The 15631-nt window shown below is 36.8% G+C and overlaps 1 protein-coding gene across 2 annotated transcripts in view; it reads left to right on the forward strand.

Annotated features, from left to right (window-relative positions):
- The window catches only part of KCTD8 (potassium channel tetramerization domain containing 8), a 100944-nt gene that overhangs the window by 69430 nt on the left and 15883 nt on the right, over positions 1–15631 (forward strand). The window contains exon 2 of one of the 2 annotated variants that reach the window (XR_003258178.2): positions 5679–5740. The exons of the other annotated variant lie outside the window; for it this stretch is intronic. The gene's annotated coding sequence lies outside the window, so the exon portion shown is untranslated. The remainder of the gene's footprint in view (positions 1–5678; positions 5741–15631) is intronic. 2 annotated transcript variants of the gene reach the window in all.

Raw genomic sequence — 15631 nt, forward strand, 5'->3', positions numbered from 1 at the left:
TATGCTTACACACTTTCTCCCAAGACAGCTTTTGCACAGAAGGTGAGCAGGCTATGGAGAGGGCAGGTTAGAGCTTCTGGGGAAGGCGGTCTCTAAGTGCAGTGAACACTGGGCCTGGTGCTAGTGTTGATGTACCCCATGCAAAAGCAATGGAGAAAAGGTGAGGCAACAATCCTCACTACCCTATTCAAAAGAACAAGCTAGACAAGGGGGAATGTGCACCATACTCTCACAGAATAAAAGCTCTGCCTTTTAATTTTTTTTTTTTTTTTTTTTTAAGAACTTCAGTAAATCATGTTCTGATTCAGGGTGTAATGTGGAGCATTAACGGGGCTTGCATATTCCAGGTTGTGCCTGGGTGACTGACTCTTCTTTGAATCCCTTTTGGTTTCCCATATGGTTCTGTCAATTAGGATCCTGTGCAAAACTCTATAGAGGAGGTATAATTAAAATATATGCATTAATTATGGGAAGTAGTTTCTATGATGTTTTTAGGCGATTCCCATTCTGAATAAGAGAAATAATGCCCGTGTGCCTTTACTGCTTAGTTCAGGGAATCTGAAATTGCCTGTCACAGTGTGACACAGAATTCTGGTAACAGGAATAAACATAGTGTCATATGTTTTTCAGCTATTTAATTTGAAATGGAATAAATCAAAGGAAACTGCATAAAACCAATAAAAGAGCAGGAATTAATAATAAAACCTATTAATGGTTGCATCTTCCATACTTCTGTGTTAAACATAGGTTTCACAATCTCCCATGAGCCATCCGTTGTCACCTCTAATATCAAGAACAGATAGATTCAAGAATATCCCCAAACTTCAAACTTCTTTCATGCTGCATGCATAAGTGCCTAGGGTACTGAACAATATGTTCATGGATGCTACCCTCAGGAGGGCCGATATCTTTAACTTCTGCTATATTTTGTTTGTGTTTAAACTACTGTCTGAAAAGCTCCAAACACTTCATTCACCCATGTCCTTGAAAAAGAGATGTAGAGAATTTTATCAACAAAATCCTAGTATTTTGTTGCTTACCACCTTGCTACTATTCACTTTATATACATGACAGGCAGAAGTGGTGACTGCCTGGAGCACTGGGGATTCCTGCACTTAAAATTGCTGATGGGAAATTACCCAGCTCAAGTCTTTGAGATATTTCTGAACTGTGTTACCATCCTGCCCTCCACATGCCTGCAGTCAACTCACCAATATCATCAAGCAGTGCAGACAATAGTGAACTCAGAGTTTTGACTATCCTTGGGAGAATAAGCAGCAGGGCCAGTAAAATTTAGCATATATTTTGGTGCCTGTCATCCATATATTGAGATATAAAGAAACTAAAGCTTTTCACCAGAAGTGCAATTGATAGTGTGCACCCTTTGCTTAGTAAGTGTACCCCATAAAGAGCTCAACAGCCACAGAGGTTTGTTAATGCACTCTGAGTGTTAAATGTGTAAGTGCAAATAAAAATGATAAACAGGACAGGAACTCAGTTAAAGCATTATAATGCAGCAGTCAGGGATGTGATCCTTCCCCTCCACTCAGCGCTGGTGAGGCCACAGTGGGAGTGCTGTGTCCGATTCTGGGCTCCCCAATACAAGAGAGACATGGACATACCGGAGTGAGTCCAGTGATGGGCCACAAAGATGATTAAGGGACTGGAGCATCTGACATGTCAGGAGAGGCTGAGAGAGATGGGACTGTTTAGCCTGGAGAAGAGAAGGCTCAGCGAGGGATCTTATCAAGGTGTTTAAATATTACTGATGTGAGGGTGTAAAGAAGATGGAGCCAGACTCTTCTCTGTGGTGCCCAGTGACAGGACAAGAGGCAATAGACACAAACTGAAACACAGAAAATTCCATTCATACCTAAGAAAAATCCTGTTAACTGTGAGGATGGCCAAACACTGGAAGAAGTTACCCAGAGTGGTTGTGGAGTGTCTGTCCTCAAAACCTAATTGGGCCCAGCCTTGAGAAACCAGCCTTAAGTGACCCTTCTTTGAGCAGGGGTTTGGACCAGAAGATTTCAGAGGTCCCTTTCAACCTCAGCAAGTCTGTGAATTTACTGAAGTCTTGCAGGATTATGAAGCTAACCTGTAAGGTTGCACAACTGTAAGGTTACAACTCTGGATCATGCAGGCACACCCGTTTTCTCAGATTCAACCCTTCAGTTTTCTTAACTTAAATAGCTCTTTGCCCATTGCCAGCAAATGCTTCAGGTACCTCTGCAGGCAATGTGGGCTGTAAGTGCTGTTCATTGAGTATGAATACAGCCTCAGTTTCAGAAAACGTCCAATAAGTCTTTTTTCAGAGTAGTTTGTGTGTTTGTTAAAAGACTCAATATATGCATCAACAGAAATGTATGAGCAATTTTCAGTAACTATCACCAAAGTGCTTTCTCAGCTGGGTTACTCTGTCATGTATTGATCAGATTTAATGGTGCTGTTTGTTTTCATTTTTTCTCCTACATAAACAGCTTGAAACAGAGCTTAAATGCCAAATTCTCCCTTAAATAGTCATTTCCCACTGGGCAAGTAGTTTGTAATGATTAATTTATTTAATTAATTTACAGAATGGTTTGCAAGCATTAAATTATACTTTTAATTCTTGTTCTGTAACTTCCTTGAGAAGAGTTCAGTGCAAGGTTTTTGTGAGAAACAAAGACTGATTTAAGTGAGAGTTTAATGTCCTCTTATCCCTTAAAAGTTATGGGCCAGATTATTTGTTTCACAAAATGTGACAGTATTTCTTAATAAGATTTAATAGAACACTTACACTCATTAAAACACACCATCAAATCTAAGCTACTGTACATAATTTTAAACTGAACAAATATAAAGCACTCTGTCACAGCAAGGTCAAATCACCAAATTACTCTCTATTGAATTGAAATTAGATAATCAAACTAATTAAATCCTCAAGCTAATACTAAAAATGGTCTATCTTTATATGTATTCTCAGTGAGTCTAAGGAGGCACCTACATGTGTGGGTTACAGATCCTACCTAAAGAATTTTCCTGGAGTTTTTTTGCTCAAACATTTGAATAAGCTTTTGAATAAGACTTAATACTGACTGAAGGCTATGCTCTAACATCTCCACTACATTCTTAAAGGTAACCGTAAAAAAATCAAACAAACAAACTTACAGGGAGATTAAACCTTCCTACCATCCCATCTTTACCCCACAAGGAAGACACAGACTTTTAACAAAACTTATGGAAAAATAGAACTTTTGCAGTCCTTATTTAACAGAAAGTAATAGGCGACAAGCTCTGGTCTTCCAGCAACAATACTATACCAAAATAGTCATTGAGGAAACATTTACTCTGTGTGGACTCACTGGTTCACAACACAGTTGTGCAGAGGCCGTATGGACACGCTTCTAATTTTATAAATTGAAAATACAAAGAACATCTTTGAATTAATAAAAACAAAATGAAGAAGAATGAAATGCTTAAGATATATTGGAGCTTGGACATTTTTTAGCTCTCACAGGCCAGTGAAGTGGACCCTATCTTCAGACTAGTGCTGATGAAGCCAGTCTAATGCCAGAAGTGATTTGCTTGATGATGTTAGCACTACCTTGGTGCTCAGGTGTAGCACTGAAAATATGCCACAGATAATTTCCAGTGTAATGTGTTAGCTGTCAGTAACTTGGCTACCCAATCCGGCTCTATACTGAACTCTCCAGGACCACTTCTTCCTTGGTAAATATGGCTTCTCTTGAGAGGCCAGTTTCGCAGAAGAAATGACACTGGTGTCCAATGGAGAGAGACTTTTATTTGCAGGAAACAGATGAAGATCAGTTACTTATTTTAAAACCAGAGTACAAAGTTTCTCTTCCTTAATCAGTTTTATGCAGATATCAAGCACAAATATTTAAAAAGGCAAATATTCAGCTTATTTTTTACAGCTGTAAAAGAAAGCTAATGGAGATGAGTTTTTAATTTTTGGTTTTAAATATTTTTGATATTACATTAAAGTAGTCTCACAGAGGGAGACAGAAATTGAGAGTTCTCAGATTTACAAATTGAAAGCTTATTTTCCACTGCTCCTTTCCATTTTTTGCTGCAAATCACTGTTCCATTGAGCATTTTTACCACTGAGATGATTTCACAGAATATTAATATATGGTTTAAAGAACAGAAATGCAAAGTAAGAGTTAAATCCAACAAACAGTTGTAGAACTTTGCTTCTAACTTCCTCTCCTTTTCCTCCTCCCTGTGATTTCCCAGAAGGCAGATTAGAAACAGAAATTTGAAAGCAAACAGATTTTTTCCTTGAAGCCAAAAAAAAACCAGAAAGAAATTTGTTTTCAACTTGCCCCTCTCAGCAGTCCCATCTTAGCCGTAACATGCAAACAGAATATCTATCTCAGTACTTGATGCACACCATCATATGACCACTTTTGAATAAATGAAAACTATTTACTGTGCTTTGCACATGACTAGAGCAGGTCTAGCCTGTGGGAAATGGCACTGTATGTCAGTTCTTTCCTATTCCAACTGTGTCAGATCCATTTAAAATAAAGTAGAAATGGTGAGTATGGTGATTATTTTGAAAAAAAAATGTGTTCAACTGTTGTTATTTTCAGATTTGATCAGAAAGCATGTTTTCTTGTGTCCTCTTATTGTTTTGATGCCATGGCCTCCACCAAATGTCAAAAAAAATCCTTCTTTTGCCTTCTAGTGCCCTTTTTTTTTCACTTTTTAAAGCTCTTTAATATGTCATATGTTCCTTTTCAGACATCTTTTGATGAAGAACTGAGAAAAGCTATGGAAAAATAAAATCCTATCATTGCACTCAATCTAAAGTATAATTTTAATTCTGATAGATGTTTCAAATTGTATTGGCTTTTCGTTGTTCTGTGTTGCAGTAATCCATGCAAATATTACTTTTATGTTCTCATAGTCATATCCCTTTTGTCTACTTGCTTTTATGTGTTCAGCCTGCGTATGTTACACTTCCATCTCCTCTGCCCCGATTCTGGAAGTGAGGGCAGTTCCAACTTGTGATACACATATTAGCAAACTTCATTTTCCATGCATCCCTTGTTAACTATAGATTTGAATCCAGTGATAGTGTGTACAGAGACAGCTACATGGAGCCCCCATGAACACAGGGAAGCTTCTGTGTCTACTGGCTGCACACTAATGTACATTTCTAGAGCAGACCTGTGCATAAACATCCAGGTTTTCTAGTCTACTGCTTCCCTCCATTTAAATGTTTCTTAATTTTTTTTATGATATCAATAAATGAGATCATAATTAAAACCTGATTTAAACCTGATTTAAAAGCAGGTTTAGATTGCTTTTAGATTTTCATTCGTAATCCCTTAATCCTGTACTAATATTAGACATTGGTCTTTTTATCAAGTCTTCTGTTTAACATGGCTGTGCTGTTCCTTAATTTACCCAAAGATTAGCTTTGGTAAACTAACCTGTGAATGTTTCACAGCAGTCAGCTGATTTCCTTTGCAATTTGTCTTTTACGTGATTTATTGCTTGCCGAGAGAGCCTAATTAAATCTAATGGACTGCTGGTATACATCTATTCGAATATTGACATTTTATCACCAATTAGACTGTATTCCTTATCTCATTATGCTGTTAGCTGGCTTTTTATCACTTTACCTTATAGGATTAGGAGCTGGTTCTTCCTCTGTTTTTCGACAGATTGTTTTTAATCGAGGTGCTGAGGTTTCTCTTTGGAAAATAGAAGCTTTACATGTCAGAAGGTAAGTATACAGGCCATGAAGATGTATGCTAATATGACTGAAAGACATAGTCATCTTGTATTTCCTTCTCTTTTCTCCATTTCCAGCCTCTCTTTTTTCAAAATACATCCCACAGTTTGATAGATTAAGCTCCTGTATGCTAAATCTGCTTTTAACCTGGAACTGCTCTCTTGATTCAAAACCACTTTGCAGGAAGAAACTTCTAATGATTTGAACTGCATACACTTTAATGCACAATTGTTTCATTCTGAGATAACGCTGCAGTAGAGACTGTTCCATCCATGTCTCATGATGAATTTCTTGTATCGTTAGGTATCTTTAAACTTTGGAAGAGTGGTTGTGTGGTATGATGCAGCTTTAAAGGAGTCTGGGGTTGACATGGGAAGATCGACCCAAGGCAATGATTGTGAGGCATCACAGAGCTGCTGTATGGTTACTTAATGCCTCTTACTGCTAGTCAGTAGAGAAAAGCTGTGTCAAAGAAGATATGCACAGATGTGCTTTTGCAATGTTATTTAGATTGTATGTTTTTTGGTCCCTCATAGAGTATTTCTTAGGCTTCTAAGCAGAGGAACACAAGAAAGATAAGCAAAAGTGAGCACTAAGCCAATTGTGCTTAAGACCAAATGTCCCTGCTCCCACATACACACCTAAAGTCTCTTCACCCAAAACACGGTGGCCAGATGCATGGCCTATTGGGAACAGATCGGGGCCCATGCTCTCTCCAAAACTGTGCCTGAACATTGTCTGGAAAAGGGCTTGTTGGCATCAGGTATAACTGTGCGAAGAAGACTGTTTGTTAGCAATTAAACACTCTGGACAATCACTGGCCAGTGGCTGTATTTTGTTTTGTTTACTGGTATGTATTTAGCTGTAGAGGTGCACTTTGCACAATTTAGCCTTATGCTACAATCAGAGGATTGCCCTATATTGCATTAATTTAGATTATAGACTGAAAGCTTTGTGTAGAGTAGTAAAAGTGGGGTTGGGCTATGTAAAAATTTGAAAAATGAGCATAAGTTCAAATGTATTCCTACAATAAACAGTTATAACAGCACTGATGTCAGTAAAAGGGACTATTATACTTACACACTATCCAATATGTAGAATCCTGATACAAGTTATAATAGGTAATCTTTGTAATCTCTTTCCATAATATACAATATCTTGCATTTATACAGATTATTTTGCAAACCCTGTGATGCTAACTAATGAGGACCTATACCTGTCTACATTTCTCTTAATTTTCAGTAATTGTTGGTGAAGTTATAGAGAATATGAAGTCAGTATATCAAAGATATTCTTTTATGGGTGTGAAGTATTTGCTACATATGAGTACACTTGCTCACCAAGAGTATTATCCATGGACTAAAGGATTATTGAGCAAAACATCACATCAAAACTATGGGATATAAATTAACAGCCAAAGTACTGATGGTTACATTAAAGATGCATGTTATCTCAGCTTTTTCATTCATTGATGTACAATGATGGAACCAAACAAGAATAATATTTATTACTGACTATTTCTTCAAACCAACACTGAAATTTCTTTTTTCATATACTTGACTATTGGGCTGCAGCTGAGGTGCAGGCACGTTCTTTTCTTCTGCTGTTTCAAGGGGCTTCTTCCAGAGTTGCAGAGAGAACAGACAGATAAAGTTTAACCGTAAGGCTTTCTGGTCCTCCTTCAGCAAGATTCACCAGAGGATGTCTGTCATTGTTAATTTTTTACAGCCCTTAAATTCTACACCTGTTGATAACCACTTGTGTTGATGTATGCTAGCGTCTGCCCTACTAGGAAAGAGAGAGAAACGGACATGCACAGCAATGCTGTGGCTTCCAGAGGGACTGGGAATTCAAAATTTCCACCCTGGCATCATAGCAGTGTTAGGTGGATTTAGGGTTTTCAGGATGATAATGGAAGAAACCCTTCAAGGTTCCTTTCCTATGAATAGATGTGTAGGTTCCAGGAGACAGTGAATATTGTCTTCTACTTAGCTGCTGCTGAGGCCCTCAAAGGAGCAAAGTATCTTATAGTTCTGCCCCACAAAGGGACACAGTATACTATTTTTTTCTAAACAGAGTAACTGATATCTAATACAGATACTGTAAGGAAATGTACAAGTTAATATCATAATCCCCAAAGAGTTACTTCACTGAATTACAAGAAAGGTTTTCACATGTATTTATGAATTTACTTTATCACCCGTAGCACTAATGACCCTGGAATACAATTATTTGATTCTATACTAGACTTCTAACCAGCACTATGCAGACTGTAGTGATCGTGGGAAATTAGCTGTACAATAAAAATACCATTGCTGAATAGTTCTCATATAACAGGGAAAGTACAATGCTTCATAATGTATTGTTATCTTCATGATGGCATAACAGCTTGTATCACCGATGCATTAGATGTAGAAGTAACCGCAGTAGAAATAGCAGCATAAACATCATGCTCCACTACCTGCCCTGTGCTAAAGAAATTAAAGAGAATGTGGAAGGAAAAAAAATAACATTGAGAATTCGGAGACTGACAGCCATGGAAGTGATAAAGTGGTATGAAATCAATAGCATGTAGAATACCTATTCACCAATTATGATGACAGAGTTCTACTGAAAGCTGGACTTGCTATTATTGCATCCAAATAGAGTTGTTGTTAAGGCAGGCACCTGTTTCCAAATGATCAAGAGCAGCATATATAGTATTAAATAGATAATAAAAGTCTGTTGAATCCAGCAGCTCTTCTAAGGCAGTCTCATCTTGTCTGCTATTAGAATGAGGTCTGAACCGTGAATTAGTTTCTCTACTCTGGGTTTGGATTGCTATTCTCATCTGATTTCAAAATAATTTGTAGTCCTTCCTTGTCCTGGGATGGCACACGGTGTTGTTCCTAAAGGTTGGCTGAGAACGCAGTGTTCCCAGCACCCCGTGTGCAACACCTATGCTTCTTGGAACCACAGAACAAATTCTCAGAAATACCGAGTGGGTAGAGTTTTTTTCTTTTTATTTCTCAAATAGAATGCAGCTTTATAAACATTATTTTGTGTGTAGTTGACTAGCTTCACTCCTGACAGAAAGGCATGAAAGAATGTATGTTGCATCTGTTTGTCCTTAAGCTGATGCGCTATATTCTTTTACATAGGCTGAGAAAAGGAAGGAAGGATTGCTTTCTGCCTGGTGCGATCACTGGTTATACTCAGGATAGAAAAAGTCTCTGGAGCTGCAAGGCGTGAAAGTCTCAGCAAAAACCTGGGAGCCCATAGCTCAAGCAATTCAAATAAAACCTTTTTATTTGTTTGTTTTGTCTGTTTTTTAGGTTTTTTTTTCCCCTCTAGAACCCTTTGAGAAGTAGCTATAAGGAAAATATGTAGGCATATCAACCCCAAAGCTATAGTTTATTTGAGGGTCTCAGCATAGGTGGAGCTGGAAGACAATTCCTGCTTTACTGAATTTGTTCCTGTATATCACAGGCAATCCCATTTAATCCTGCTCATAAATTTATCTAATTGCAAAACCTTGTTGCTTTGCTTGTTAAAAATCTTCTTCAGATTTTCATCCTAAATTTTATTCATAATTGGTTATATCTATTTCTTTTTGTACCAGCACTGTCCTTTCTGTTTGCATTGCTTTTTCCTCTTTTGAACTTTCAAAGAAAAAAAAATAGTGCTAGAAATCCTCCCTGCAGGTCCTTTAGTTTGAAACTGTCTTTCATGAGCATGGGAAGCCCTAATTAAACATAGTATTTTAGGTGAGGTCTTACTTTTACCTTGTAGAGCAGAAAAGTATTTCCTGTATCTTCTGGATATACCTCACTTGTCATGTTCTTGAATCACATACACCTTTTTCTTTAATGACTATGTTACTTTGATTGTTCAAAGGCACTCCTATCAATTAGCATAAGCAATTCTTTCCTGTCCTTTTGTTTCCAGATCATATACTTAAGGAAGAAATTCTTGTTAATAACCTCCAAGATGCATTTTGTACTGTTACAATTCATCCTGTTTCTACCATTTTGGTCTTCAACACCACTTCATTCCTGCAGTATGATATCCTGATGTTCCCTCTTAGTGGTAATACCTTACAACTTTGTGTGAACAATACATTCCAACAGTATGTTTCTGTGCAGAGTTATTACTACAAAAATTAAACAAGACTGGTCTCAAGAGTGGTTCTTAAAGGAAACCACTTACCACTTTGCTACAGCTCAACAACTCAATTTTCAGCCCATCTACATCTCCCATTTAGTCAAGTCTTGTAGCCACCTTTGTGTTCCTGTATCAGTCCTCTTCTTGTCCAGCTTTTGCTCATCATTGCTGCAAAAGTTCCACAGTACTTCTCAAATGACTGAGAAGTTGTACTGATGTCTTAGCAAAATATTTGTTGCTCAGAATTCATCTTTTTGTGCAGCTGCAAATTCTATTCCTATCAAAGTATTTATAACACACCCAACACCAAGGTCTCAGAATCCCATGGAAAGCAGAAAGAATACATATATATCTATATCTATATCTATAGATATAGATATATTTTACACAACACCCACTCAAGGATTGCTTCATTTCAACAATGAGAGTTATTCTTTTATGTATATAATTTTGCAAAGTACTGAAGGATTCTTGCTTAAATGCGTAAAGAAAATAAGGCATTATTTTTTATACTAAATCTTATGTAAAACAGTAAGAAAACTATGAAATTTTGGAGTATTTAGAGTAGCTTTGTGTAATGCTTTTTTATACCAAGTCACAACTCACGAAGTTGTATTCATTTTATGATCACAGTTAAAATAAGTTAATACAAAGAACACTTTAATAATAGTATAAAAGGAAAACGAATACAGTTTAAAATTTTAGGTCTGTCTTCTGTTTTTAAACTCCACAATCAAACTGGTTAGTACCATTTTACAGCACAGAGACTAATGCTGCCACCATTTTGTGTATAGCCCCAAATGAGAAGCAGCTTTTTTCCCCTTTACTTGGTGACATTTTCTTTTTGGTTATTAAAAATAGAAAAGGACAGCTGCATACTTAGATTTGCATTAACTTCATAAATTGTTAATCCTGAAAAGACATGCTGCTCACAGAGGGTGTTAGTTTAATGCTGTGGACTGCCATTCAGTGACTATCACTGTTTCTTATGTCTGAAATCGTGCATATCAGGCAATATTTGCTTCTATATAAATGAGCCCATTCTCAAGGTGTCTTCTGATGCAAGCAAGAGAATTTTATTTCTCTGAAAAAAAGCTAAAGTAAAAATAATACTTATCTGAAATAGTTGTCTAGCTTGTGTCCCTGAGCAAAAACCGGTGGGAAGAAGTAGGTTTACAGCATGTCCTGAGGGTCAGCACCAATCCTCCTTGCCAGGTTACTAAAGAGTGTTAATTCCCAGCTTTTCCCTGAGAGGGCTCTTACCTGTATTTGCTTTGCCCTAACGTCCAGGCTCTGGCAAATGCTAGGAAATCAAAATCAGTGCACCACTTGGCTGGGTGAAAAGTCACAGGGAGCTGTGCGTCTGCATGCTGACAGCTCACCTAGGGCATTATAGCCTTCGGTACGTCAAACGTACTCAACAGGACGTCTGACTGTGCTAGTGACTGCGGACTCACGGTACTCGTTGCTTGCTGCCCTGATAGCCGCTGCTGCAGTGGACCTCTTTGTGAGAGGCGGGTGCATGTTTTCCCAAAATGGCCATTTCGAATCATGGCTGGACAGGCACCAAGTAAATTCAGAAACCTACAGTAGTATGCAGGCACAATGCACTACAGTTTGGGTGAAGGTAGATTTTTTAAAGTATGTTTGTCCCAATTAGAGCAGGATTTTCCGGTGTACACCATCCCATGTTGATTTTGTTAGCTTTGTCTCTGATCAGCAAGTGCTTATACTACCATTTCCAAAATTCTTCCACTCATTCACTTCTCAGGCATGAGGTTTTCCTTGTATTTTGATTAAACTAAAATACTCAATATGCCCCACTAAGTCTTTACCAAAGAAGCATGAAAGGAAAAAAAACTTGAAATTTTTTATTGCTTACATGACAGAAGAGTAGTATTCAATCAAATGAATGTTTTGAAAATATCTCAAAGCCGTGTTCCAGTTAGGGAAAAATTGAAAACCGCATCTGAAAAAGGAGATTTAGTTACATAAGGTGGAACTTAGACAACTAAGTCCAAAACTGTTATCCTAAGAAACCTGATTCAGCTATTGCTTCACTCAGTCTATAGCAGCATTTCCCACTTTCCAGGCTTTTAGCTTTCCAGGTGTGTATGCCTAGACTGACTCCTGAGGTTGTTCCACAAGGCAGAAAATAATTAGTCATCTAAAAATGACGAATCCTTTCCTGGCAGCCATGTTTTAAAAACTTACCTAAATAGACAAATTATTAAGAATTAACTGCTGTATTAACAGAATGGTTCCACGATAGAACATAATCCTCATAGTGCTGTTGAAGATGACCATGGAAGCATTCAGGAATTTTTGGAAAAAGAGAATTTTCAGAGGATTTGGGAAAGAAGAGGAGCTGAGAACATGCAAGTCCAGCTGTAGCACAGCTGAATAGAAGAATATGGTTCTCTTGAACGTATTCAGTTTAATGCATGAGAATAAATGAGATGTGCTCACTCAGCCTATCTCGTGTTCTACTGTAAGCCCCATAAGGAACCAGGCACCTTCATCAGCATTGCTAAAGTGAAACTAGATTCGCGTCAGTGTAACTCCGTTCAGAATCTGATCCATGCTATCAAAAATGTATCCATATGAATGTGCCAGAATTTCTCATTATTGAGTACAACAATAGCAGCAGGAAGCAAAGGACATGATGATTGTAAAATAATTGCCTGCCTCCACCTGCTGAGGGAAAAAGTGGCATTTTGTATGTTATATGGGTATATTAAATAACGTCTTGCCATTGGTAGAAACATATTTCTATACCTATATTTTTGGTACTATATCTGCAATATCCATAGATATTCTCATTCTAATTACATTACCATTCTCACATTCATACATGCAAAATTATTCATATTCTTCTTTATTCTGCCTTTCTTTTATTCTTTCAAATAAAGACACTAAATAGCTTCAGACAAATATCATAAAATAATATTCTGTGGAACTTGGTTCAGTTGCATCATAGGCATAGAGAGAGGAATGGTGTGGAGGATATCTTAACGGTATTAAACATATTCAGAAAAAAATTGCTGAAACTTTTAATGAAAAATGTGGCTTTCATGGAAAGCATGACTATTTGAGTCACATAGATTTAAATGAATTTTTTAAATTAAAAAATTATTATTTTTTAAATTTAATAGGAAAATAGATTATTTCCAAAAGCTTTGGAAGTTAAATTAATAATTTTCAAATTTAATTAAAGTGAATTTTACATTATTATGTAAAAAATAACAAGCATCCTACTTGTTGAAATGACAAAGTTTAGATCTTGAAGAAAGTTACAAAACACCTTGAACAAGAGACAAAGCCAATCTCTTCTAGATCAACTGTAGTTAAAAAAATGCAATACATCCACTATGATCAGAGTGTTACAAGTATCTGCTTTTTCTGTTTTCTGATTATGAACATCTGCTGATGAGAAGAAATAAGAAACAAAAAATAAAAATGACAGAAGGTTAAAAATAATGTCAAGGAAGCTATAAAGTTCATGGTGAAGAGCTGTCTTTTATTTCATTTTGTTTTTCATATAAAGAACAGTCAGTGGCATTTATCTCTTAAAGTGTTCCATGAGAAAGAATTCTCACCACCTTTTTCCTGGTTTTAAAGTCTTTCTCTACAGAAGTACAATAATCAAATAATCAATAATCAAATTGTGCTTCTTGCTATGTGCTAGTAAAATAATGAAGAATACATCCAACAAGAACAATTAAATACAGGTTTCCAGGCACCGTGTCCAGTTTGGAAAGCCCCTGAGAAACAGAAAGGTTCTATCAGGAAAGGGAATTCTCTATAGACATGCTGGTTTTTTTACTCTTCCTCTAAACCTCTCCTATTGGACACTATCAGAGACCCTACTGGAGACAAAGCTGGGTGGACCTTTGATTTGACCCATTATGAGTTATATATGTTTTTATGAGCATTTTTATTGCTCCAGTATATTTTCCCTAGAATGTCCACCCTGCTCATAATCAGACTGAGAGCAGTGGGGAGGAAGGAATTAATGAGCTGAGCAAGAAATCCTTGTAGAAAAAAGACAGAACATAAGTATATACACCTCCTATTCCAGAACTGTTTCCTTTTTAATTTTGCTTTGTTTTAAGTACAGACTTAGTCTCCTCTAAGGGAAATCACGAAGTTTTCCTTCTTTCATTAAAATTCCTTGGCAATGTTCATCTCCCATCTCTGACCTTATCTGGAATACAGGCAGCTCAAAGGCCGTGCTGCTCATGCATGCTAAGGATAACACAAAAGCTAAATCATAATAGTGTGTTAGTTATAGTATTTTCTGTGAAGAATATAAGACTCCGTATCAGCACATTAATACCATAAACCAGTTACCTAGTTTATGATCCTGATTCTACTTCCACTTGCCCTAGCTGTACTTTATTTTGTAACTCCATCCCGATGGGGTTTCTTCTGGTCTGATATTAATACGCAGTTGTTGTGCAGTCTTTTCAGCAGTAGATCTTAAAGCATTTTACAGAAGTTTGTCACACGCTGACAGTATTGTCACCCACATTTTACAGCTGGAGAAACTCAGGCACCAAGGCCTAAGCACCCTCACCTTCACTTTGACACTGAAAAAGCAGAAGAAGATAACATTTTAAGAAACAAAAACAATTTGCTCAAGCTAAATGTCTTCTTGTATATGAAGGCTTAAGGTACGTACAGCTGAATTGAAAAGAGATGCCATCATTGGTAAAGCCTGGCTAACTGAAGCTAGCATTTAGTAATGTAAAAGAGTAACAAGGGAAATAAATATGTGGGAAGCAAAATATTTCACTGTAAGAAGCCTGAGGCCAGTGACTGTAACCACAGAGGAATATTTTGATCTTGGGTCCTTTTGAGGGAATATTAAGCATGAGGAGAAAGCTCATATGTAGCCTTTCACTGAACAGATTGCATCTAGAAATCTAAGGTACCAGCTTTACAGCCTTGGCCCTCGGCAGTCCTTACCCTTATAGTCTTGTCTTTTTTGTCAGCTCTGGATGGTGACAGAAAAGAAGCAGCATCTCCAGCTATTATCAGAAGCAGGCTTTGGCTTGAGTTGCTGTTAGAAAGCTCCAAATGCAGGAAGGTAACTGTTAATGTAGGCTCTTGTGTTCATGTGTAAGGCAACAAATGATTCTTGTATTCTGAAATAGTAAATATTCCTGAGCCTTATGATTACTAGAAGAAAGATATGTTTTCATATTGAAACTTATCTTTTTGTTAATTTTCACATTTTGTGCATTTTAGTTTCTTGTATAACGAAAACATAACCTTCTCAGAGTGAAAAAGCAATTAATACAAAATGAAATTTTATTCATTATAAATTATTACTTAGTAATATGCATTGAATAATGCTATTCTAACTCAGTGACTTTTTTGTAACAATATTGCCAGGTAATTATTCTATCTGCTGGTCAATCCTCCACTGAGCCAGTGCAAGATGGGAAAAGAAAATAAGACAAAGTAAATTAGTTTAGACTTAATGAAACTAGTAAAAACAATTATCAATTATGCCTTTGGTAAAATTGAGGTAGAACTATTAGTGATAATCAGAGTGAGGTGGTTATTTTCCTACTATAAAGTAGGTTACTATGATAAAAAGAAAATTGCTAAGGTTTGTTTGGCAAATGAGATTTAATGCAAAAATTTTCAATGGTACTGTCTGTTCACTCTCCCAAGCCAATTTTTTAAATTTATTTTTCCTCTCTGCTCCCATTTTTTTTGTTGCTATTC

Source organism: Dromaius novaehollandiae, chromosome 4 (assembly GCF_036370855.1).
Source record: "Dromaius novaehollandiae isolate bDroNov1 chromosome 4, bDroNov1.hap1, whole genome shotgun sequence".
Classification (NCBI taxonomy): domain Eukaryota; kingdom Metazoa; phylum Chordata; class Aves; order Casuariiformes; family Dromaiidae; genus Dromaius; species Dromaius novaehollandiae.